The following is a 22,919-nucleotide window of genomic DNA, read 5'->3' on the forward strand; positions in this document are numbered from 1 at the left end:
CCAAGGCTTCGAGCATCCACACTGCATAGTTAAGCGCATTCCTCAGATCCTTCAAAGGATCTAAGTATTCCATCAAGAGATTCATTGCCTCCCGGGGAAGGCTCCAGAAGCACACTACCTCATAGACCTCCCAGAAAACACAACTTCCAACCTCCTTCTGAGGTCTGGGTTAGCTTTGCTTTGGGGAGAAGAGCACATCCGATGGGTGAGCTTGGCCCAGAGCCAGTTGTGCCTAAAGAGGACATCTCAGTATCCTCTGCTGGAGTTTGTCCGTAGGCATGAGGAGGTATGGTGGGATGAAACTTAACCATCCCCTATGACTCACAGGCTTGAGTCTTGGCTGCCAGCCTATAGGGCCGTTGGAAGGTGGAAGAAGGGATGTTGTCCTAGTCAGGGTTACTATTGCTATGATGAAACGCTACGACCAAATGAGGAAGGGGTGCATTAGGCTTATACCTCTATTGCCACTGTTTACCATCAAAGGAAGTCAGGACAGGAACTCCAACAGGGCAGAAACCTGCAGGCCATGGAGGGAGGGGCAGTGCTTACTGGCTTGCTCCTCCTTGTCTGCTCAGCCTGAGTTCTTATAGAATCCCAGGATCACCAGCCCAGGGTGGCACCATCCATAAGGGGCTGGGCCCTCTACCACCATCAATTACCAATTAAGAAACAGTCTACAGGCCTGCTCACAGCCGGGCCCCATGGAGGCATTTTCTCATTCGAGATGACTGCAGCGTATGCCAAGTTGATATAACTCCAGCCAGCACAAAGGTAGTGAGAGAAAGTTAAATCTTGGGGGTAAGTCCTTGAAGGAGTCTGGAGTCCTCTCTCTCTGCTTTCTGGCTCCATAATGTGATCCACCCCGAGGCACCACATGTCCCCCCCACCAGCCATAGAATTTGTCTTGGTTTCCCTGTTGCTAAATAGAATATTATGACAAACTGCTTCACAGTTCTAGGGTACAGTCCCTCATGGTGTGGAAGTCAAGGCAGCGGGAACTTGAAGCAGCTGGTCACATCACGTCCAGTCAGGAAGCAGGGAGGTTGGTGCATGGAAGTGCTCAGCCCTGTTTTCCAATTCATACAATCCAGGATCCTGGCTAGCTGATGGTGCCACCCATATTCAGCAGATCATCCCACCTTAACACACTCAGGAAAATGCCCCCACAGGCGTGCCCAGAGGCCAGCATGCCCAGTGATGAACCATCACAGTGCTCTGCTTAGAGATAGGTCACAAGTGACAGGGCCAAGAGACTATGAACAGAGGCCCTGTGAAAACATAAGCCACAATTAACCTCTTCTCTTCCACATTACTTACTTCATATATGTTGTTACGACAGCAAGCTAACGCGGGAAAGGTAGCTGTCATAACCCCCTCCCTCCTGATCCCTAGGGAGGAAGGATCCCAAAGAAGAGCCCTTTGAGGCTGAAGGAAGATGAAAGCATGGGAGTGATTTAGGTGGGAGGATGCCAACCAGAGGAATAAGGTGTGCCAATTACTCTGCGCAGAGAGAAAAGAAAGACGACACGGGTGAAGAACTGGCAGGAAGCAGGAGACAGCTACCTCTGAGACATGGAAGGGGTTGTGCTATGTCTGGATAATGCTACCTCATCAGCCTACTCCCACAAACTTGCCTGAAGAGTGGCCGTTACCAGGAAATGTTTTTGGAGTTCTATGGGGGGTGTAGCAAGCATGCCAGTTGCAAAGTTTAAGTTTGAAGAAGTGCCTGTACATTAGCAAAGAGGTAGGAAGAAAGATGGTCTAACCAGCTGCTCCTGCACTGGGCCATGGAAATTAATTAGCAACAGGTGAAGGGCAACACTCCACTTTCATTACTGTTTTTGCCAAGGTCATTTTAAGGTTACAGGGCAGCTCTCTATTGTAACAGGTCCCCAGACCTTAGCATGACTGGCTCCATGATGGAAGTACCACTCAGGCTATAAAACTCAGAAAGCCGACAGCAGCACCTGCCAAGATGAAAACAGAGGCCTGATCCATCAAAGTCTATAGTTCCGGGAAAGTCTCAAAATGTATGTACTAACCTTGCTTTTTGGCTTTCTGTAGTTCTGCTTCTGGCTGACTGTTCTTGCTAACTGAAGGTTGTCATCCAGGGTATAGATTTTGTGCTTTGAAGCCCGTCCTGGGAAGTGCTTGGGGCTATACTCCGGTCCGAAACACCCAGTGTATTCACAGACTGCCTAATACAGACTTTATATTGGCTTAAACCCATGTCCGAGTTGTCTTCTCTGGTGGGTACCCCACATCTATGCCGCTGAATGGTGGTGAGAGTGTGCCGAGAACCTGGAGAGATGGCCTCTGGTAATTACATTTGTCCTTCTGCTGGAAACTTGTCACCAAAAAGCCCTCTCTGGCTTTAATCCAACATCAGGCAGTTCACAACTCTCTCCAATTCCAGGTCTAGGGCAACTGATGCCCTCTTCTGGCCTTTGTAGGTACCTGTACACACGTGGCATAGGCACACATAGACATGCACACAGACATACATATGAGTAAAAATAAAAATAAGTCTTTTTATCAACTTGGGAGGGGAGGGATTGAAAGGAGGGAAACTGGGAGGGGATGGATGGGAAAGGGCTGGAAGAGGAAGCAAGAGGCTGGAGAGATGGCTCAGCAGTTAAGAGCACTAGTTGCTCTTCCAGAGGTCCTGAGTTCAATTCCCAGCAACCGCATGGTGACTCACAACCATCTATAGTGCATCTTCTGGCTGCAGGTATACATGCAGACAGAACACTATATACATAATAAATAAATGAATAAATAAATATTTAAAAACATTAAAACAAATAAGCAGAATTAGCTGGGGGTGGGAAGCTATTTGAAGGCACACTGGATACTTGGTGTGATGGGTGCCCCACAGGATGAGTATGGCAGATGTTAGCTTAGTTGGTGGTTTTTCATTGTGGACCTGGGTCTATAAGCATCATTTTCACCTGCGGCCTTGACAGAAACTCCAGAACTCAGCTCTTAAATTTACCAAGTGGGATTTCTGGGCATAGAGCCTAGTGTCATAGAGGAATGGTTCCCTAGGAGACATAGACACATCTTGGCGTGTTTAGCTTACAAAATGATGCTCAGTGCTTGGTGGCTTCTGAATCCCCTGTAGAGTCACAGAAACCCTGGCACAGACTTCAGGATATGACTTAAGCTTGAACATGGTGTTTAGTAAGCCCTGCTGATGACTATGGTGTCTGTCCTAATATGAGGACCACTAGAAAAACAAAGTAAGAAGAAATTTGACACCAAGCCCCATTCTATAAGCCAATGTTGCTAGCAAATTAAACAAAGCATTGAAACAACTGTGGCCGTCCCAGATAGGTGAGAGAATGCATCTGTGCTCCTTATTAGTCATGGGAGGAAAGCTTTGTAGATTCTTTCACTTGAAAGGTCACACCTTGACCCCAGAGCATGCAAGTGACCCTGAACAGCAGCAAAAGGTCAAGAGATGGGATGGAGGGACAATGGAGGTGGGACAAGGACCTGTGCACCTCCAGGTAAGGGCTACAGTTCAGCTTCTCAAAGAGTAGTCCTCAGGGTCAGAAAGGGCTGCAGCTGCGACTCACAGCTGGGGTTCCTGAGTTCAGCTAACTCAGTCTGCAGGACTGCAGACCAGGAACCAGCTTCTTAAGGAGCACCTTAGCTGTGTCAAATGCATTCATATTTGAGAACTGCTGGTAGATATGTCTCAGAAAAAAGGCATTGAGGGTGGCTGGTACCCTTCATACTTTAATAAAAGACAAGGAAAGTCAGGCTGTGTGGCCTGGATGGAGAGCCATGATCACCCACACTTCATACTTCCACCTCAGAAAGGGCAGAGGGTCCTTGGTTACGCATGAAGTCACTTACGGATTGTCCATTGCCAAGAGAGGCCAAGCAGTTAACATTTGAGACATGAAGCGCACGGTATTTCAAGTATATTAAGTTTAAAATCTCTCTGCAGTGAGTGCTTGTCTGCAATTACAAAATATTCCCAAGAGGGCTGGGAAAGTAAAAAATGCCTAGCCAGCAACATACACCATAAAAGGTTCTTGGGGAATTGCTTGGATGTAGCTGTACATGGAAGGTTTCCTGTCATGTTTAATTCCCTTGTTTCTTGTTCATTTTTGTTAATCTCATTTTCCTTTCCGTGCCAGGCAGAGAAATTCCTTGAGCAATCATTAAAAAGATGTGACCGAGTGTTCCAGAGACAGGAAGGGAGGTGGGTGTCCTTAGAGGGGTTGGAAACTGTGCCAATCTGCAAGTGGTAGTTTGAGGCACAGCAATCCAGGCTGAGGACCCAGGAAGAAGCACCAGAGAGTGTGAGTCTCACCCCCGGGGGTCTCCAGAGTGGCCAGTGGGAGACACTGTCTAAGCGTTTCCCAGCACTGAACTGGCCACTTCACAAGTTCAGTGTCTATCAAGAGGGGGTGGGGTGGAGAGGACATACATGCTCCACATGTATGGCGTACTTGGTGCTCAGGAGAGCACAGACACCTTCATTCTTCCCTAAGTATTTCTGTGTCTACTACACTATAGGCTTAGGACATCTCTCTGAAAATCTGTTCCCCTACCCCCACACTGTGCAGCTTCATTAAAAGTCAGCCGGCCTTCTGACTTTCATTGCAGTTTCTGGTTATTATACCCAAATCCATTAAACACATAAAATGTCTTATTGGAACCTCCAATTAAACCTCAAGCCTCATAAAAGAGAATGGAGTGATTATAGAAAAGTGATCTAACACCGTGTAAAGTGTTGAAAATAACGTCAGGGAAGAATGTGGCGCCTTCTGCTCAGGAGGCATTTCCTATGTTCTTTCTAACAGACAGGGTTTACGTTCTTCGTTAATCATTCTATCCGTGTTTCTCCACCTACAAAGTGGGAATCAATAAACCAGGAGTCAGTTGTCATCATCGTGTAGAGCCAAGGTGAGGCGCTCACTAGGCTTCTGGGTGTTGTGATAAATGCAGGGGAAGCATTCAGGCAAGCGATGGCCGGTTCCCATGCATTATAGAGCAACGGTTCTCATAATTACATCTAAGAGGCAACGGGGGATCCCGTCAAGATGTAGATTCTCGGCAACTGCCTCTGGAGACATTAATTCAACAGTATTAGATTGGCCTCGGGAAATTGATTCATCCAGGAGTCACGTGTGCCAGGCACTGTTGTGACATGAGACAAGTGAACAGACAGAAGATCCACTTTTGGAATGTGTGGCCTCTATGCACCGTCTCAGGCTTTCAGCACAGCTTAGACCAGTAGGCATACTCTCACTGGGGCCACAGCTTGAGCAGAGACTGTCAGCTCATGAACAGATCTGTAGAAACATCCTCACATTTCTGAGCACCAGTTATTCTCCTCCACGGGACCTAATTCTTGGCTAAAGTCTTCTGCAGTCCTTTTATTGAGGAGCAAGGGATTATAAAACAAGAGGATTGTCTTGGGCCTTTACAATAGTTAGCTTTGCTCTCTCATTCTCTTCTCAGACATCATTTGCCCTGGTTTCTCGAGTATCCACCACCTTGTGTTTTGGGCCAGGGTCTCTCAGTGAACCTGGAACTCAACACTTGGCTAGACTGGCTGTCAAGTAGGTTTGATGGAGACACTTGTCTCCACACGGAAGTCTTCTCTCTGCCCCAGACTACTGTTACAGACGTGTGCCACCACACCCAGCTGCTCACTGTGTGCTAGGGATCTGAACTTGGCCCCTCATGGTTGTACAGCAGGCACTTTCTCATTGGAACCACCTAGTCCTGCTATCAGAGCCTTTATAGAGACACAGAAAACACCCCACCTTCTAGGGACTTTGACAACGGGAATCCAGACAGTGAGTGGACCTGACCTCTAACAATCAGAGAAAAATTTCTCATTCTAACTTCAACCATGGGTTTACACTGAGCTAAAGTTACCCTTGGACTGAATTTTCTCAGACTCATTTTATTGGCTTTTTCCTTCCCACATTATGTATTACCTGGGGAAGTTAACAACAGCTAGTGGTCCTCACTCAATGGTTGTATTTGGGGATGGAGTTGATCAAGCCCTTTAAATCCTTTGAGTCTCCAATACAGAGTCAGTGGAGTGCAAATGCACAGGGCATAGGCCTTTTCTTGAAGTCAACAAGTGATTTTATGAACAGTATCTACTTTAAGACATGTGTTAACAAGCAGAGCTGAATTATAAAAAAAAAAAATTCAGTTAACTAAATAGAGTTAACTAAAGGGAGAACAGTAATGGGACACATAAGACTTTGAACTAGAGAAGGAAACTTAGGCCTAAAATATATTTTAGCAAACTGTAGATTTGTGGGGAAAACTGTATCTGGGGTGGGGGTGGGGGCATGGGGGTGGTGATTGCTTAAGAAATCTGTAATTCAGGGCAGGCTTGGTTGTTCCTATGCTATTCCTCAGAAGAATCCACAGCCCTCCCTGATTGATTAAATAAACACAATGAGCTAATTGGTGATGAAGCTATAATATAAATGCAGGTTTATTGGAAGCAGCACGGTGGCGGGGGGGGGGGGGTGGGGTGGGGGTGGGGGGGGTGGAAGGGAAGGGGGAGCGCGCACTGGGGGAGGGAAGGGAAGGGGGCACACACTGGGGAGGGGGAAGGGAAGGGGGCACACACTGGGGAGGGGGAAGGGAAGGGGGCACACACTGGGGAGGGGGAAGGGAAGGGGGCACACACTGGGGAGGGGGAAGGGAAGGGGGCACACACTGGGGAGGGGGAAGGGAAGGGGGCACACACTGGGGAGGGGGAAGGGAAGGGGGCACACACTGGGGAGGGGGAAGGGAAGGGGGAGCGCGCACTGGGGGAGGGAAGGGAAGGGGGCACACACTGGGGAGGGGGAAGGGAAGGGGGAGCGCGCACTGGGGAGGGGGAAGAGGGTAGGGAAGTTGTTGACCCTGGAACCAAAACGTCTGGATTAGAGGGGAAGCCCTGCCCCTAGGTAGAGGCAGGTCATGCCAGCCACGCCCTGCAGCAGGACCTAACACTCCCTGTTCCCCACAGGCAGCAAGACTTGTGACATGAGTCTTCCTCTTCCACTTCCACTTAAGGATTTCAACCAGGATTAGGAACGCACACTGCTTACCACGATAAATTTGTTAATATCCAGGATAATCTGTCATTTTGGAAGTATTTTATCTTAGAGGCCTTTCTACCTCCAGAAAAACACATGTTTTTTTTTTTAATTAAATTTTATTTTAGTGTGTGTGTGTGTGTGTTTGTGATTGGCAACAAAATGCTTGCTCCATTTTCAGTTTTTAAAAGTTAACTCTAAAATTTTGAAAAAGTTTAAAAAATTGTGACAGTTTTTCTCTCTCCTGCTCCATTAAGGCCTTGTTTTCCTGCACACTTTTTTTTTTTACATACACACATTTGGAGTGGGCAGTTGTTTCCTTCAACATTATGTTACTAATATTGTCTATATTTTATGTTCTTAAATTTTTCAAATAACCACATTTTAAACATATTTTTAAAAATATTTTGTGTGTATATAAATAAATACACATGTCTATGTGCTTGCTGGTGCCTGCAGAGTTCAGAGGAGGAAACCAGATGCTTCAGAGCTAGAGTTCCAGGCATTGGCTGTCGGTGCTGGGATCTGAACTCTGGTCCTCTGTAAGAGCAGCAGGCACTCTTAACTGCCGAGGTAACGCTGCAGCCCCAACTACAGAGCTGCTGTTCCATTGTAGTGCAGGCAAAGGGAGGGAGGTATTTGAGCTGGTGGTCATGAGTCACATTGCCTTTATTCATAGTATTCCAGAATGCTCAGTATTCCACGAGAGGGGCCTGGCACTAAAGTGTTCATGACTATGAGGTCTTATTTCTTTCAAACCCGCTCAGTATCAATCTCCTATAATGCTGCTCTACTGTGCCTTGAAGACCAACTTCTGTGAAAGTAACAAGCACAGACATGGAGCAGCAATTCACTCTTCCTTCCTGGAGTGGCCTGTGATCGCTCACACATCAGTGCATAAAGACACGTGTGTGTGTGTGTGTGTGTGTGTGTGTGTGTGTGTGTGTGTGTGTGTGTGTGTCTTCAGTAAAGTCACAGCATACAGAGGACACATCATGCCAGTGAAGTAGTGACAGGCATGCACTTTGGAGGCAGACTTTACCTCTTACACTCTTGAGCTAAGCTTAACTTGTAAAACTGAGGTCTTAACTATGACTCTCTTCCGTGTGCTGTGAGGGTTAGGTGAGATGAGATGCAATGGTCAGGCTGTGAGTATGAAATATCCACTGTAGTCTCATGTGTTGAACCCCTGGTTCAGCTGATGGCCCTGTTTTGGGAGGACGGAGAACCCTTGGAGGTGGGGCCTCACTGGAAGCACTGGTCACTGGGGTGTATGTGGGTGACTTTGGAGGCTGCAGCTGACCTCTAGTCTCTTCCTCTCTCTCTGCTTCTTGTCTGTTGTTAGATAAACAGTTCTCTCCTTTGCACCCTCCCATTGTGTGAGTTGGCTAAGTGACCATGTAGTGAACTCCCCGAAACTGTGAAATACATATTTCCTTTTAGGCTGCTTCACCAGATATTGTTTAACAGTAACGAGAAGTGTAGCCAACACACATACAAATGTAAAGAATGGGGCTTGGCACATGGTAAACACCAGGCATACATTTATCATTATTGTTACCTTTCCACTCCTGTTTGAAAGCAGAATAGAAATCAGAGGGCCAAGATGCTTGTTGGACAGCTGTTCCTTCAATAATAATGCAGGGAAAACTTCTCAGCACAGTCCTGACCCCTTCCACTTATTTCCACCAGAGAGGAAAATCCGCCACATTTTGCACATGACTTCTAAGCAGTAGCTGTACCTGCGATCCCATGTGGTACATTTAAACCCATGGATTAAGAACAGTCCCAGGATGACAGAGCATTTGCTTCTTGTGTATAGGTCAAATGATGCTGTCGTTTTCTTGGTTTAAGATCCTCTCATCGTAATTGCCAGGTACCATTCACTCATCACCAGCTTCGTGCCTTTCTATCTGAAGCCTGTCTCGCCTTCACATCAGCCTACGGGGCAGCTGGTTTTCTTCTTCCCACTTTACAGATGTGGGAACTTGGGGCCTAACAGATAAAATGATTTGCCTATGGCCAAATGGTCCCAGGGTTTTGAGCTGACGTTGAGATCTGGTATCTCCCAAGTCTCCTCTTGTTCTAGTACACATTTTCCTGCTCATTGCAACAGTGGTGCTGTGATGACTTGAGCTCTGGAGATGGCATAACTTGTACAGGGAACCAGTTCAGGTCCACTGCACTTTTGCTGAACTAGCCCGTGCTTCCCGTGCTTCCCACACGGCCAGGCTCAGCGCCAGTCCTCAGACCCCCTTTCTCCTCATCCCCACGCCTACTCTTCAAAGCACTGAGGCTCCAACCCTGGCCTGACTTGCATCCTCCAGCCTCCTAATGAACAGAGTGCTAAGTGGTTGGCATGGAGACTATCAGACAAATCTCACTAGCTCTGGCTCTGCTTGTCTGTCACCTCCCCCTCTGTTCTCATGTCTGGCAACTTTTAGCCTCACCGTGTCTCTTCCGCCAACTCTTTACCTTCTTCTTTTTGCTAAACAACAGGCTTTGGAATTATGAAAGACCAAGAAGATGGAAGATACCTCCTCTGCATCTTTTCCCTTAACTCCCAGATGGCACTGGGTGCAAAATTTCCTGGTTACACTCCTGCAAGCTGGTAGGCACCTTTCTTTGGGGGGAAAGTTGGACAGGTTCCCAGCACAGATGAATTCTGGAACATTGGGCTGAAGGGCTTTGTACTCAAGACCCACACCAAGGTCAAGAGGTTGATAGGACCTGGTGCCATAGGTTGAACAGAGTAGTTCCTTATTGGAAACAGGGCAAATACAAGTAGATAAGAGAAGGCGTCTCAGTCCATTTTCTATTGCTATAACAAATAACCAAAGGCTGGGTGATTTGTAAAGTTTATTTTGGCTCATGCTTCTGGTAGTAAGACACTCCAAGAGCATGGCACCGACATTGGCAAGGGGCCCTGTGCTGCTTCATCTCCAAACAGAAAACTGAAAGGTGAACACGTGGGTGTGAGAGTTAAGACACCATGAACAGCTTCACTTCATAATGCACCCCCCCACTTGTGGAGTCCCCTCACTCACCCAAGAATTACTGTACTCCCAAAGAAAGGCAGTAATCTGTCTTAAACACCCAGGCGTCTCTTAAAGGCCAGCCCTTCTGCTGCCGCTACAATGGCAGTCAAATACTATCCTTGGCATTGAGGGCGTGAAGCATCAGAAGTGGGGTGGCCCCTAATTCACTATGGTGTGCATCCTTGAGAACTTGGAAGTCTAGACACACATACAGCCCCAGGGAGGACATCACATGAAGATGAAGGACCGGGCTGGCACTGGGATGACAACGATCACCAGCAAACCACTAGAAGCTAGAGGAGGGCCAGGGAGCCAACCCTGCCAACACCTCGATGTAGAGTCATCTAGTCTCCTGGACTGTGAGAGGGTACATTTCAGTCGTGTAAACCATCTCACCTGCGGGGCTTTGTTACACTGACCTGACAGGCTACTGAGCTGGAGAGACGCCCAGACACAACATGTAAAAACTCGTGATGGGACAGTCAGGGGCGATGTAAAGAGAAAACAGCTGAGAAGAGGTGGGTGCTGCCTAGAGGGCAGAAGTGGGCCTGCTTGTAGACAGCCTCCAACCCCAAACCGAGGTTCTTAGAGTTAGTTCTAGACTGGAAATACACCAACTGCATCAAATTCCCCATCGAGGACCATGGGAAGTCTCTGGTTCAGCCTGGGAAGATGGAAAGAAGCTAGATTCTGAGCCTCATGTTGCTTCTGAGAAGGGGCTCCTCGTTATCATAGGCTTTAGGCTCTAGGATCTTCTGGATTCCTGCATTTGAAAAGTGTCATGATTTGTTTCATGGATGCGAAGTCATGTACAATCTATGCTGGACCCATCATTAAATCTTTATTTATTATTATTGTATACACTCTCTTATGATTTGAAAACCCTTAAGATGAAATCATTTTTGGGAACCCAAACACTGCACCTGCTATTGGGTAAAGTAGCCTGGCCTCATGGATTAAAAGAGAGGTCCACTGGGGACTCTTAAGACCTGCCTGCACTGTGTGAGGCTACAAAAGAAAGTCTTGGGAAGAAGTCCAAGTGCTCTCTCCATCCATTAAGACCGTGGCAGTCAGTGCACAGGTTACATTTCAAAAAGCCCACAGTTTGCCCTACCCTTTTCCTTTACCTCAAGTTGAACCAAAAAAAAAAAAAAAAATATATATATATATATATATATATATATATATATATATATATATATATATATACTCTCAGGTACAGAGCATTGCTACACATTGGCTGCTACCACCTGCAAGGACAGAGCCATAAATCCATACCGCTTCTGCCAAGGCAGTCGCTGAGCATTGTCAGAACCATACATAAAACATCTCCCTCTGTACCGAGTGGCTGGCTCTCCTGATTTACTATATGCTCGGGCTCCAAGTTAAATACCGACAGAAGCAGCCAAAAATATGTCCTCCTGCAGCCCTATCCGAGAACTGCATCTGCTCGTTCATCCCTTGCTCCTCAATGCCTGAGTGTCGCTCCCCAAAACACACCTCTATACTCGTGTCCACTGAATTTCATGAGCACAGAGGAACAGAAGCAGACTCTCCAGGTTTAGGGTCTAAGCATTGTTAAAGTGAGCACATTTCCAAAATGAGACTAAGCAATCCAACCCATTGGTGTCTGGCTCCTTTTATTGGGACTTTTGGCGGCATCCCCTAAAGTCATATGGAATCTGTCGTCCTTTAATGCATGTCTCCTAGCAATAAGAGTAGTGATAAGAAATGGACTGAAGAGGCTCACACTAAGCAGTTCTCCCTAGAAACCGTTAGGAAGCATCAGTGTTTATGTAGATTTACTTTCTGCAGGGAATCCAGGAAAACACAGATGTCCAGCCAGTGGCAATCCACTGAAATGCAAGAATTCCCCTGCTTCAGATGGCCAGTCCAAGAATAAGGATGGAAGCCATACTGGTTCTGAACAGTGAGCTGGGTTTATGACTACGAGATAGATGGTGTCTTTGGGCCTCTGATTTCTCATTTATATGAGAAGGCTATTGCCAGGTTGATCAGAATTCAATCTCCATTGCCATCTTTAAAACAGGACCCAGATTGTGTTTAGGTGGATAACCAACCGGGGCTGGCTGTATGGACACGTGACATCACACTGAGAAGGTTCCATGCTCAGATTCTTCTTGCTTGCATGTGTGGTTTGGGGGTGAAGCCTGGCTAGAGAGTACACACTCCATGTGTGCAGAGATGGCAGACATGGCTTGTCACGCACAGAGGCTCCCCACCTGCAGCCTCCAGAGCATGCTCACCCTCAGCTCACTTTCTGTGCTGCCAAATTCCCATGCTCGGTTCGAGGGCCCCATCATCAAGTTCTGCATCTGCATGACTCTGACCAAACGGGAGCTGCAGCCCTGAGAGCTCGGCTCTGCATTTCCCAACTGAGCCAGATCTCGCTTTGAGTACAAAACCTGTTGTTCTAAGAGATACAGATGACCAAGAAATCCCATCACACCCTTCCTTACTCATGTTACTTCCCTGCACAAGCCAACAGATCCCACTGACATCACAGGAAGTCAGCCCTTGGTTCCTGAGTTGCTCCTACTCATAATCAGTTAGTTGATGGAAATGGAGAGACTAAAAGTTCAATGTACAAATATCAAGAAATGAAACAAATGTGTTTAAATTAGTTTGGTGCTTTTCCCTGTTTGGAAAGAATAAAATGTGCACTTATAAATGAAATGCAAATCGTGCAGAAAGCAGTCCTGAGGGACAGAGCACAATGGTGCATGTGAGGGCATGAAGCAGAGATGTGAACAGGTGGAGGTTGGTAGACTGGGAAGCAAGCAGATCATCCAGGGAGAGTAGGTATGCCTGTCAGCTTTCCTTTAGTATAACAAAACTTGTGATAAATCAGCTTAAAAGGGGGAAAGGCGCATTTGGTTCAGAAAAAAAAACACAAATCTTTGTGTGTACAGTGCATGTGTATACATGCATAAACATGTCTGCAAGTGCAGGCACATGCATGCTACAGTGTACACGTGGATGTCTGAGGACAACTTCAGCCATTTGCCCTTGACTTGTCCCTTGTTTGAGGTAGCATCTCCAGTTTGCCATTGCATACTCGTTAGGTTGCCTGACAGCCCATGACCTTCTGGAGAGTTTCCTATCTCCACCTTCCATGTTGCCACGGGGTCGCTGGGATCACAGGGGTCCACTACCATGCTCTCTGGATTTATGTTTGTTCTGTGCTTCAAACACAAAAGTCTTTGCACTTGCACAGCAAGCACTGTGCCTCCTGAGCCACAGTGAGCCCTGAACCACATTTTCAAGGCTTTTTATCAGTTGTCTCTCCCTTTGAATCTGTAATGAGGCAGGATATCATGGCAGGAAGCACATGGGGAGGCGAAGTTGCCTACTTCACTGTGGTCAGGGAGCAAAACAGGGGGCAGGAGAGGAGGGTCACAGTCCCACTACTCCTTGAAGGCCACACTCCCAAGAACCAGACGTTCTCACCAGGCTCTGATTCTTTAGGTTCCAAACCTCCCTATAGTAGTGCCACGTTGGGGACTTTAATACACATCATTAGGGGGCGGGGCATTTCACATGAAAATTGTAACAGTGGCACCTGAAGGGCCCTTTGTTTCCTCAGGGGGTGTAGTTATGTGCGGATAGGCCAGTGCTGAGCCAATGCCTCCAAGGAGTCAGAGTAGAGAGTTCTGCAGCCGTAAAGCCATGGAGATCATCAGCTTTCTTAGTTCTACAAGGGACATTTACTGAAGTGTTAGTGGCTCTTGTGTGAAATTCAATTGTTTGCATTTGAAGTTGAGCCTGCCTCTCACCAATGGTATAAATTGGGCAAGAAGCCTTATTGTCCTGTGTCTTGCCTCTCACAATTGCAAAATGCAGGTATGCACAAGACTTGCCTCTCCCTTTACCTTTTGCCTTTCCTCCCTTCCTTCCTTCCTCCCTTCCTTCCTTCCTCCCTTCCTTCCTTCCTTCCTTCCTTCCTTCCTTCTTTCCTTCCTTCCTTCCCCCTTTCTTCCCATCTAGCATTTGACACTGGCAAGAATTCCTCAGGGTTGTGTTTGAATTGCCAGAGACATTTCTTTTATTTGGGGTCTTAACCATCCCAGAGGCTCACAGACCTTCCCCTCATGGTTAAACATTTGGAGACCGCACCGGCAGCAGCGACCTTCTCACTCTCTGGATGCTTGTGACGATGGCCTCCCAGCCACAAATAGATACACTCGTGGCTCTGGACTATGTGTGCCTTATTTTTTGCCTTTCTGAAATTTAGCTTGGTGAAGGAACTAAAAAGGATCTCAGAGTCAAACTCCACCCCTGCCGGGCAGTCACTGTGCTCATCTCTAATAACTGGGCATGTGATTTCAGCCCTGGCCAACTTGGCAGTTTCCTGAAGCAAAAGTAAAACTTACCCAAAAAATGCTGAATTCATTACCCTTTTGTTGCTGTGACAACAAAGGTGGCAGAAGCAGCCTATGAATAAAGGGTTTATTTGGACTCACGGGATGAGGGTGGCATGAAAATCAGGAGTAGCTGCAGCTTGGCAGCGGGGCCTTGAGAAACTGGTCACAGTGTGTCCACAGTAGGGAAATAGGTAGATGAATACTGAGCTCAATTTCTCCTTTTCCATCTCAATCCACAGGACAGTGCTGTGCACACTCAGAGTTTGCCTTCACAGTTAAATCTTTCTAGAAGTATTCTCAAAGACACGCCCAGATGTGTCCCCTAGATGGCTCCAAATCTAGATTAATTACTACAAGCTCACCTCTTACCAACAGCTTGATACACAAACATTACTTTAAAAAATATTTTAGCTTATTTGAAACATTATTAGGAAAAAAGTTTTTTTTTAAAAATCACACAGCAAATTAACCAGTCCCGAGGATTCTACAACTCAGTAGCTATCTGAAAGAGAAGCTGTGGAGTTTCACATGGATTCTATAATTTCACTGTGGAATAAATATTTTTATGTACATATATGCCATAAAAGTGAAAATTTTAGACAGTTAAGACTAGAAAAACTCCTTTTCATAACTTGTGTTTAATAATAGATGCACATATATAAACATATGCACATATGGTTATAGTATACGTGTAGAAAAGAACAAGAAACAAGAAACACTATTAGAGAATCAGGAAGGACTGAGTGCAGGCAGGAAACACACTGTTTTTAAATCATAATGTTTCACCCCTGTCTTCCATAGGCTCATAGTGATCTCATAATACAAAATCCATCTGTTCCAAATTCAAAAGTCCACAGTCATAACAGTTTTAGTCTTGTTCAAAAGCTCAAAGCATCATCTGAAACTCATGGTGTCACAGGGAACCCACCAGAGATGACCACTCAGACACAGTTTATAGGCAATGGAAAGTCTTTTTTCCAGCCTCCTGGCACCATGCCCAGGCATTCAGGGGCCTGGGTATAGCTAGGAAATGGGATTTTTGAAGGCAGAAAAACCATGTCCCGGCAGCTTCTGGGGATCACACAAGCACACAATTGGACAAAAGCTAAAGTAAGTGGTTATCTGGAAAGGAAGTTTGCACAAGCAAGCAGCTTAACAGAAGCTAAGATGAGTTAGCGAGGATATCCTGACCTTGGTTCTAGAACAGAGTTGGGTAATTTCCCATGGTATTCCCCATCAAGGAGATCAAATTCTGGTTAAACCTGAAACAGCCTCAGCAACAATACACGATGGAGGAACCTTTGCATTGTGTCTTGCTCTGTCACATTTTCCACTGGTTCCATGGGCATGAGTCAAATTGTTGACTCATCCTGTTCTGGGGATGGCAGGGACATAGTTGGTCCTAAGGCACAATATGTTAGCTTAATTTATTCTCTGTTTCACGTAGTTGGTGAACCAGTGGAGGATGCAGGGTATTGGGATTCACACAGGGGAAAAGCAGCTGAGATGCTTATGTAACCAAAACAAACATGGCCTCCAGGTATTCCCAGCATCTGTTACAGGCATGGCTGGCATACCCCAGCTCTCTACTCTGAGTCTCCTCTCCCCTAGAGGCTCTTCACTACATAATCCAGACATTTGGGTTCCCCACTTTGCATTTCCTCTCTCTCTCTCTCTCTCTCTCTCTCTCTCTCTCTCTCTCTCTCTCATCTCTGAGCACGCATGCTCTTTCATTCTTCCTTCCCCCTTCCCTGGCTCCCTGTCTGCATATTGACTTCCTGGGCCCCATTCCTTAGAATTGATAAACCTGCTTAAGAGCTGCCCCCAGAAAACCTGACTTTGTGCTTTAATATGGCTTGAATCGGCTCATTTCATTTGTGTAGAATACCTATCAGAGGGTCCCTTAGCCGGTCAGAGTAAGAATCAACAGCCTGACCAATGCTGGCAGTAAGGTGGCCAGCCACGGGGACTAGATAGTGAGTCAACGTCAATATGAGCTTGCACCTCTTCTTTTTTTATAGGCATATACTTCCAGGGATAACATCAACCAGTATACATAGAGTGGGGTTGTGAATTTCCAGTGAGCAGAAGGCAATTGTTAGTACTTGCAAGCCAGGTAATTTGAGGACATGATACCTATACCTTGTCCTTGGTAGAGCATGCGTAGAATTGTAATCCCTGAAGGCCTTCTTCTAGCAAGTCCTCTCCATAGCCTGATTCACTGGTCCTTGTCCCTCTCCTAGGGACAGGGATTGTCCCATCACTGGAAGGGACAGAAGAGAGCAAGGTCCACTTGACAGAGTTTTCCAACCTCGTTTTTTTCTGAGTTCCCATGCCCAGGTTTGGGGCTGATAAGAGCTGTGTATGCCAGGACAGTAAAATCCGGTCAGTCTTAGCTTTAAGGGGTCCAAGCTCCAAGTGACATCGTTGTCCTCAGTGGCCTCTATTCAAGGGCTGACACGAGCTACTTTGACAGTAGTTGGGGTGATGAGGATGGCCATGTGGGGTCCCTTCCACACAGGTTCCAGGATCTAGGTATGGATCCTCTGCCCAAACCAAGTCTCCTGGCTGGAAATGGTGAGCTGGTGGTGGTGGTGGGAATGGTCGGGCCAATGGCCTGGCGAGCTTCCTGCAAGGCCTGCAAGGACCTGAGAAGGGAGTGATCACACACTTCTTCCTGGGAATATCTCTGAGTTTGGGGAGAATGGGAGGTAATCGCTCAAACATAATTTCAAAAGGATTAAGTCCCTCCTGGTAAGGAATGCATTGGACCCTGAATAGTACAAAAAGGAGGAAGCTGACCCAATTTTTTTTTTATCAGTATCCAGAACCAATTTGGTCAGAGTCTCCTTCAGAGCTCTATTCATCTTTTCTACCTGACCTGACCTCTCTGACCTGTACATACATTGTAATTTTCAATTAATATTTAATACCTTTGTCAGATTTTGAGACACTTTGGTCATGAAGGTTGGGCCACTGTCAGACCCCACTGGGGTAGTTCAAACCCACTTCCTGAAGTTTTTTAGTAACTACTGGAATGATCTCTACTTGGGTGGGATAGTCCTCCACCCACCCTGAGAAGGTGTCTACAAACACCAGCAAATATTTATAGCCCAAAACAGTAGGACCGATTTTAATAAGGTCCTACTGTAATGTTCCTCAAGCCAATTTCCTCTAGACTGGACCCCTCATGGAATCTTCTTCTGCCTTTGAGACCTACCTGAGCACACGTGCACATCTAAAAGCAGTGTCATCAATCAGGTTTTCAAGTTTGAAACATCATACCTGGTTCTCAGGAGTAAAGTGAGGCCCCCAGGTGGGTGACTTGGTGGAGTTCCTTACCCAGCTGCTTTCCCAGAGTTGCTGGGAGGACTGGTCTGTCCTCTGGATCCAACCATCCTTATGTATCTCTGGCCAGTTCTTATTTTGCTCTGTCAGTCTCATCCTGGAGTGTGTTCTTGCCTCCCAGGCAGGCAGTCCAGTAGGTGGACTCCATCAGAGCTACCAAGAGTTAGAGGGGTCCCACTGGTTCTAAGGTGACTTACCTGGTGACCTTTGGTTCCTAGAACAGAGTTGGGTAATTTTCCATGGGATTCTCCATCAATGAGCTCTAATTCCAGTTAAACCTGAAATAGCCCCAGCAAGAATACAAGATGGAGGAACCTTTGCACTGTCTTTCCCTGTCACAAAAACAATCTCTTAACTTTGAGCTTCAATACAGCTAAAACAAATAAACAAACAAACAAAAACAAAAGCAAAAAAATAAACAAAATAAACAACAACAACAACAAAACCTAAGTTACATACTTCTAATTCAATGGTACAGAATATACATTGTATAAGTACTTTCCTAGCAATCAGAGGGCCAAGGAATGCCATAAAATCATACTAAGCAACAGACCTTAAGGGCAAGATCTGTGGGGCTGTAAAGGTATGGACTTTATAAAGGGTAAAGTATGTGACCTGTGGCAACAGTGGAGATGTGTTGGATTTGGTGGCTGGGGATGAGTTGCCTTCTGTCGCTGAGTCACTGAAGGTGGACTGGGGGAGTACCTGACTCAGGAATGTGGGTGGTTCTCGGTTTACCAACATATTGCTATTCAACAAGGAAGGCATGGGGAAACAGTGAGGAATGCTGTGTCAAAGCAAGCCAAAGCCCAGCAGAGAAAACAATACTCCAGCTCCATGGCTGGCATTTGGAGCTCTCTCTAAGCTGGTTCCCAACAGACTTGGACAGCTGTGTCCCTCAAATTCTGCTGCCTGTAGCATATGTAGCCCCACTCACAGGCTGGCTCTACTCTCCTACACTTTCCCTAGGTGGATTTCTTACAATCCTGGTATCTCAAACACCCTGGTATCACCCCTGCAGTTCAGTCAGCGGGCATGGTGGTGCACACACCTTTATTCTCAGCACCTGAGAGGCAGAGGCAGGTAAATCTCTGTGAGTTCAAGGCCAGCCTGGTCTACAAAGTGAGTTCAGGACATCGATGGCTAAACAGAGAAACCCTGTCTTGGAAAACCAAAAGAGAAAAGAAAAAATAAATATAGATGTCATTAATTAAAATCCCAACAACCAAATTAAGGTCTTCAGGTCTAGAACATTTAAAAGATAATGTATAGTGGTTGCCATAGTAACCCCTAAGTTGATATAATTTACATTCCTAAGTAAGTAGTAGAAATGGGAAGTTGGGCAACTTGAGGAGATAACAGCCCCTTAAAGCAAGTTAAACTGTAACTTAAGTCTCCTGTAACTGTTGAGCAGCTATTCATCGTGTAGACAGAAGGAGACAGTAAGAACACATAAAAGATCCCCATACAGAGCTCCCTACAATGGCCACAGCAGGAATAGTACAGTCCCCAACAGTGGAGGAAAGAAAGAGAAAACAAAGGGATGAGCTGTCCTTAAAAAGACCCTGTCATCAATTAGTGGAGCTGAAGACAGCCTGATGCTCTAAATGGAGGAGGCAGGTGCTTCTGCAGGGAACTGATTGTATTTTCTCTGGGATTGGAACTCGCCCTTTAACCAACAACAGCGCTGAGCCACCTGAACCAAAGGGCCCTCACGTACTCTCTCTCCCGGTCCTCAGTACTGTCAGGGTGGGGATTTACCAGATGGGGAGAACTGTCTTCCTGGGCTGTGGGTGGTCTCATGCTGACTGCCACCCCTCTGCTGTAAGCTAAGCAGGGCACTTTCTACTCTACAATCCTTTGCCTCTTCTCTCTCATTATTTAAGCGCATTGGGACCCTTTCCATACTTATGTCAGCCTCTAAACAACTGCACAAAATCAGCCAGATTATAATCTGCTTCCAGAACAGATGACTTGACTCACATGAGCCAGAAGTATGGACAACCACGATAATCTTGAAGACGTTATTCGTGGAAAGGATCTAAATTATTTCAGTTATGAAACCCATGAAGGGTAGGACCAACGGATCCATCGTGTGGTTGTCAGCTGTGCTGTGTAGTATGGCAACTTCTCTGCCAGGTGGGTGGGGCTCTGAGACACAGTAGGTGATGCTGGGTTTGTGACAAGGGCCATCAGACAGCTCTCTTTTTTAGACAATGTAGTAGTATGAGAAACATATCAGGACTAGTCACAGATAGCACACTGGCCAGTAAAGTAAATAACATCCTAGTGACTTTAATCATACTAGTGTTTACTGTTGTTACACTGGACTCCATGTCATTGATAAAGAATTTGTTTGGTTTCCTAGCTGTCTGGGAGACTTCTGTATGCTACAAGTGACGGGAACCAGGAGCCAGCCACATTATAACCAAAGAGCCCCATCCACCTGGGACCACTCAGCCCTTCAACATGGTGGCCCTGCTGCTAAGATGAGAGGGTAAGAAAGGGGTGCTGTTCTATAAATGGCACCAGGATGGCATCCAAGGTACACCTGTGACTCTTCCTTGGAAAGGATCAGGCTCTGTCTTAGTTTTTACAAGGCTGTCCGACCACATAGACCAGATTGAGAAACCAGACTGAGATGAGTTTTTGATAACATGTGACAATGCTACACAATGATGCATATATTCTTCATGCCACTGGGTTGTATATTCTAAAAATAATTAGTGTGTGTGTGTGTGTGTGTGTGTGTACCTATGGAGGGTGGAAAGTGATGTCAGATCCCTTGGAGCTAGAGTTACAGGTGTTTGTGAGCCACTTGATGGTGCTGGGATATGAGCTCTGGTTAAGAACAGTAAGGCTCTTAACCACTAAGCATCTTTCCAGCTTCTGAATTGTACATTTTAAAGTGGCAAACATAGTGACTGTACACACACACACACACACACACACACACACACACACACACACACACACACACATGCACGCATGCTCCAGAATAAGTTACTTAGGGTTTTGGCAATATCCCAGGCCATTAAGTGTGACACCTTGAAGTAGACACCTGCGATGTTCAGATGGTTAGTGTTGAACCTCTTCTCTACTTCGAAAGAATCTTAAGATGATGCTGAAAATGTGAAACAGATGATGGGGCGCTCGTGTGGAGTGGTCATGTGCTGGACTCTTTAGATGTGGCTGGGACCCGAGGTGACAGACGTTGGGGAAGGACAGCGAGTGGCAGGCTGGGGCTGCAGTCTCCACAGCTCTTCAATGTCCCGTTTCCTAGAGCTTCTACCCACTGTCTTGATTTTTCCAGCCCTCCTGCTAACCCTGCACTAGACTCACTCTACTCTATTATTTTTTCCACTTAGGTTGCCGTGTGTTAATTTCTGTGGCTTGCAAGGTCATTAGTAATATAGAAAGAAAATATTTCATTATTACCAAATTGTCAAGAGATGTTTGAAATCAAAGCTGAAGGGAAAGTCAATGGCTTCTTCTCTGTGTAAGAATCTTAATTGAATCTTCCTGTCGTTTCCAAACCATTGCACTCTGTGTGCGTTCAGGCAAATGGAGGCACAGATGATTTGGAAATAGCTTTTCTCTCTATCACAAAAGAGCCGACTAGGGCTGACTTGAGGGTCAGAGTGGGAAGTCCCAAAGAAGAGGACTTTTCTCTAAAAAGCCTTAACAGTGAGGGTGTGATCAATGGAAATATTACTTGAGCAGACCCTGGGGTACAGCTGTGTAGCAGTTTCCTCTAAGATCAAAACCTTCCATCTTAGACGAAAGCTTGCTAAAATGCAAGTTATTAAAGTGGAGAGATGACACATAGTCTGATCTAGGAGGTGAGATACCCCAGCCTGCGGGGAAGCTTGCTGAGCCCAGGAAGTAGACAACCTGATAGCTGTAGGAAGTCTCTGAAACTGACTAGATGAATTCCGTCCTTCCCTCCCCAAGTGTATGTAAGGACTACTGAGAGCCACTGAGAGCCGGGAAGAAGCAGGGAGCTGAGCTTCATAGAAGAAGCTCAGACTATTGGTGTGGCCTGAAAGAGGCACGTGCCAACTTGTTGAGCTGCCTGAAAGCTGTGTGGAATGCACCAGGTTTCTGTGTTTCTATGAGCTGTCACCCATGCTAGGGTGGCTTCTGGTGATGTAGCTGCCTGTGGTCATTTCTGTTCCTATAAGTAACCCCTCAGCCATATTTTTATACGTAACCCCAATAAACCCCTTGGTTAACCAAGTTGGACTTAGGTGATATCCGTAGTTTTGTTTGTCATTGCTCCTCATCTAAGGTGATGATGTTTGTCTCCCAGACACAGTGTCATGCAACAGGTGTTTGTGTAGAGGGGGACAAAGGAGCCATTGACAGAATAGGATCCAAGTTCAAAAGCCAAGCCACAGAGCCTAGCGCTGGGACCCGACCTTAGCCCCAGGAAGGCTTTCAGGTGCCTTCTCACTCTCACAAGCCCCCTTTCTTTTCCTTTAAGTCAGTTTTGACATGTGACAGCATTCTGAGCAAATGGTGGGGACTGAAAACATAGCTCAGGCTGTGGGTTGGCTATGGGATGTCTCTGCTGATGTGGTGGCTGTAGCCTTCATGGCCTCACCCTCCACCATGGTAATCAACATGTCAGAAGTGGAGACACCACCACACCAAAGCTTAGCTGTGTCCTGACTCTAAGAAAAAATTTGCTTAAGGAAAAAAAAAATCCCAAATTGCATGCTTTGTGAAGATGAATCCAGCCTGCCTTCCAGAAGGCTGTATTCAAGTCATAAAGCATTTCTTTCTGTTAAACTCAGCATTCACTGTCTTTCTCCCATTTGGATGAGCACACATTCCTCATAGAGACATCCAGAACAAGCTGTGACAGACTTTTTTTGTCTTTTGCTTATTTTTGTTTTGTTTTTATAGTTTCCAGGGTTGTTATCTGCAACTAGCATTGACTGACTTCATGCCCAGGTGGCTCCCATTACACTAAGAGACAGGAGTCATCCTGGCTCTGCCACCTCTGGACCAGGTCACTTTGTAACACCCAGTGGTCTCTAGAAGGACAGGGTGGGAACTCGCTCAACAGC

The sequence above is a fragment of the Acomys minous genome (genome assembly GCF_964271855.1).
Source record: "Acomys minous genome assembly, chromosome: 9".
Lineage (NCBI taxonomy): Eukaryota > Metazoa > Chordata > Mammalia > Rodentia > Muridae > Acomys > Acomys minous.